At 41.9% G+C, this 4,611-nt stretch overlaps 1 pseudogene; it reads right to left on the bottom strand.

Moving 5' to 3' along the window:
* Positions 1-4,061: 4,061 nt before the first annotated feature.
* Positions 4,062-4,371, bottom strand: LOC112302559 (peptidyl-prolyl cis-trans isomerase A pseudogene; annotated as a pseudogene).
* Between the last annotated feature and the right edge of the window lie 240 nt (positions 4,372-4,611).

Here is a 4,611-nt window from a genome sequence, read left to right as displayed (position 1 = left end):
GAGTCAAGGGTACATTCAAGTACAGCCTTTCCTTCATTGCTGCTGAGAGAGATTCCAAACATTCTGTGACTGCAGCGAAGCTCCACCCCCATTTCTTGGTGTGTTGCAGCAAGTCTCATGTTCTTTACACTTGGAGGGATCGTCCACGCAGGTGTTGACCACTGTGTGCAGCGTGTGGAGGAGGAGGAACTGCAGGCCACGGGTGGGCCTCTCCAGCATCCACTGGCCTCAGGCACTGTCAGGTGGAGGTGGAGGTCGGTGGCACAGCTGACAGCTGGGGAGGCCTCAGTGGAGGGGAGGGAACATCGCCGCTTTAAGATCCAGGTCCACTCCTGGGGAGGGGACCACCAGGGCTTGGCTCCTGGCCTGCAGGCAGGTTTGGATAAGCTCCTTGTGAAGTGGAGGTTTTCACAACCTCTTCCAGGGACTTGATCGTTTTTAACATCTCTGCCATCTCCTCTTCTTGCCTGGAGCGCCTCAATTTCTCTTCCTTCAGTTGGTGAAGCAGGGACGTGATTTCCTCCCTCAGCACCCAGTAGGTTGTGGTCCCCTTTGTGCAGGTGTCACTAAGGCTGAGTGTCTTTAATGACTCTTTCACATGCCTGGCTTCGTCTAAGGATGACTCCATCCCTGCGCACTCCTCTTTAGCGGCACTCAACTTATCAATGAGTTGGCATTTCTGCTCAATCAGAGCAGCCAGCGCTTTTGCCAGCTGTTCTTCTCGTCTTCCATAAAGTCGACTGCGAACAGACCAAACGAGTCTCAGGAGAAATATAAGACCCACCAAGCAGCCAATGACAGGTGGGCGTGCCAATGTCTCCCACCAGAAGACAGGGACAATGAGGCCTACACTCAAGCCACCTGGCAGCACCTCTACTGCCTCCTCGCCCATCTTCCTAAGGACTGGCCCGAAGCCCAGCTCCACAGCAGACTGCAGCCCTTCCACTGCCCATCCACACAGGGACAGCCTGCCTGGTCACCATGGAGCTTCAGGACACAACAAACGCGATGACGCTGCAACATTGCCCCTGGAAACAGCCAGCAAGGGCCAACCTGATTGGTCCTTCATGATATGGCTGGGGGGTGGGGTGGGTGAGATTTGTAAGTGACTACAGGAATGGTTATTCTGCTTCATCTTTACCTGTGTGTTTTTGAATCGGTATAAATTAAAATATAATGAAAATAGCACCTTAAGTAGATGAGTTGATAAATTCTTAAAACTTTTTGACTCCTTGTGGCATCCAACCACCTTATGTATGCAGACATACCCCAGAGATAGTACGTCCTTTTTAGGACACCCCAATAAAGTCAGTGTGGCAATCAAGGGAGTCGTCAAATTGCAAAAATTTTGCAGCAAAAGTTTGTTTTCACTCACTGGGCCCAGTGGCGTTAACCCAAGTGCTGATTCAGAGGTCTGGATTTCTTTCCTGCCACCTTCAACAACACGTGGCTCTGTTCCCTATCACACGGGCTTCCCACTTCGGATATAGAGATGTAGCTGTTTGGGGGTAGTTTTATTTCCTTTCAGTCGGTAAAGGAGACAGAGAATTCATAGGCAAAGTTCTGTATCTCTCACGGGAGGCTTATTATTTTTTATATACATTATTTCGTTAATTACATGTTGATTTCTTTTTGTACTTGGCTACACTTACCTGGTTGTGTTCCTGTCCATTTGATCTTAATAACAGCTGGGTCAGCCAGATGCCATGCTGCCTTTTAACTTTAGGAAGAATAGAATTTAGTAAGAGCTGCCCAGACCTTGAGACCCTTGTTTCTCCTTAATAGCTTTATGATTCCCTTGGCATTATCCTGCTAACAGATGAGAGAGCAGTTTTAAGGAGGACCATACAAGATGTTTGAGGCATCAGTAGTGGGAATGGCAAACATCTGTCTCCACAATGCCCGTTCTGTTTTTCTGAACTTAATCACAAGGCCCTGCCTAACTACAAAGGGGGAAAAAATGTAGCTGAGACATATACCCAGGATAAAAATAAGACAGATTCAGTAATCACATAGAATCTTCTCTGTTATAGCCCACTAACTTGTGTAGCCCATCCTGTGGACTACTACCCTACTCAGAGAATCCTTCAGGTGAAAATTCTAGTTCGGAAGGGTCCAGCACACTGTTACTGTAGCCACAGCTGATCAGACAAGGTTCCATCCACAGAGAATCCTACTGTTAAAGTCCCTAGAGCTGCCTTGAGTCTACAATGGTCCTCTGGTCATTGTTCTGTAAAGTCCTGTTTGTTGAAATTTTCTTAGATGCTCATTTTATTGTGTATCCTTAAAGAGAATATATACAATTTGAGGTAATTTAAATGAACTTCCATTCTTTGTTGAAAATACTCATTACAACAATTTTACATCCGTTCTCATCTCTCCCTCTGGACACTTCAACTTTAATTATCATGAGCCCTTTAAACTGAACACATCTGAACTGACCTCATCTTTCTCTTCTCATCTAACCTAGTTTTTTGTAACTTCTTAAAAATGTATTGGGGTGACTTTGATTAATAGGGTCATATGGGTTTCCAGTGCACATTCCTGTGACACAGGACCTGTATGTCTCATTGAGTGCCCACCACCCACAGTCCCATCATCTTCTGTCGCCATGTATCTGGCCCCTGTACCCTTTAGCAACCCCAACCCCCTTCCCTGTGGTAACCACAACACTTTGTCTGTCTGTGCCTCTGACTTTTACTTTTATATCCCACATATGATTGAAATCAAATGGGTCTTAGCTTATTCTGACTGACTTATGTCACTTAGCATAATGTTCTCATTGTAACAACATGCATGGGTCTTACATCACTTTTAATATTTTTCATTGACAAAAATCTTATGAGTTCCATGGACCAGAGACTGAAGTCAACTTTAACTTATCCTCTTCTTTGGATACTATATATTTCTAGTTATCTTTCTTTGTTTTTCTCTCAATCTTTTGTTTTTAGTTACAAAACTATAGCTCTAGTAGTGGTTCTTATAATGTGGATATCATTACCTACCTCGACACCTTGCAAATCCATTTTACACACTGTGGATATTTCTCAGGCAACATCACTCTCAATTGAAAATGTATTAATTAACTATTCAGTGCTCACTTAAACATACCCATAATAATTTAGAATTAAGAACTTATCACACTAAATTTTGACCTAACTTTTCTATTTTCTTCTTTCCTCTTAAATGAATTCTACATTCCCTGTGAATAGGTATATGCTTTAGTTCAGAGGCATCCTTTTTTAAGTCTGAATTATGTGTTACACACTAAAAGGTGACTTCCTTCATTTAACTCCAGGCCAATTTAATATCTTTCTCCTTTGAAATATTTTAATTTGTATTTATGCTTGGAGGTCTTATGTATATATATAGTTTACTTTCATTTTGCAGAAAAAGTACTTCATTTGCTTGGTGTCTTAAAAACAAAGCGGTTGCTGAAAATATCAGTGTATTATTTTAAATGTGTTGAATGAATGACTATAATTACTGCACTGATGAAGCAATTATTTCAGAAAATAATTGTATCATTTTCATAAATCTTTTTTCCAAGCTTGAATATCCAGGTTAATTTCCCCTTAGAATGACATAATTTGTTTCTTCTTGAGATATACACATATATTACCATAATATCTGTCATTTATCCCTCACTCCTCTAGTTATCTCCATCAAATCATTCCTACCCAAACTTTTTCTTCACAATGAAAATTAAGTAAGCTAAAATGACCTTAATTATAATTTATGTATTATAGAAATAATAGTGTATTGTATCAAATATAAAAATTAAGTAAAAAAGGAAATGAAGCATAGTAAAAATCTAGTATCCTAAATATCTACATCACTTGGAAGTATGTAACTGTGTTTTGTTTAGTTTTTATTTCATAATCATAAACTTACTGCAATCCGGCTCGATTTGGAAGGAGTAAGGAAAACATGGAACTCAATGAACTGAGGCAAGAACACAAAGATAATAGGACATTCCAAGCAGGTGGGGGTGAAGGGGTGCTCTCCGGAGCTGCAGAAGGAAAGGCCTGGTGATTAAGACAGAACACAAGTCAAATTTATTAGAGTTGTCCACAGTCAGCAATGGTGATCTTCTTGCTGGTCTTGCCATTCCTGTACCCATAGTTCTCCATGGCTGTCACAACATCCATGTCGTCTTTCACCTGGCTGAAGGCCACATGCTTGCCATCCAGCCACTCGGTCTTTGCAGTCCAGATGAAAAATGGAACCATTTGTGTTGGGTCCAGCATTTGACATGGACAAGATGCCAGGGCCTGTGTGCTTCTGGATGAAACTCTCATCAAATATCTCCCCATAGATGGACTTGCCGCCTGTGCCATTGTGGAGGGTGAAGTCACCACCCTGACACATAAATCCCAGAATAATTATTTTTTAAGTTAAAAATAAATTTTGTTCTTCTTTTTTTATTTTTTAATCATTTTTTATTGTTGTTTGGATACAGTTGCCTTCATTTTCCCACCATTTTCCCCTGCCCCACCCACCCCCACCTCCCACCCTCCATCCTTCCTCCCTTTGGCTTTGTCCATAGGTCCTTTACACATGTTCCTTTATGACCCTTTCCCTTCTTTCCCCCTTATCTCCTTCCCCCCT

Source organism: Desmodus rotundus, chromosome 2, assembly GCF_022682495.2.
Source record: "Desmodus rotundus isolate HL8 chromosome 2, HLdesRot8A.1, whole genome shotgun sequence".
NCBI lineage: Eukaryota > Metazoa > Chordata > Mammalia > Chiroptera > Phyllostomidae > Desmodus > Desmodus rotundus.
Note: the sequence above shows the minus strand (reverse complement) of the source record. Positions and strands in the feature narration are given on the sequence as shown.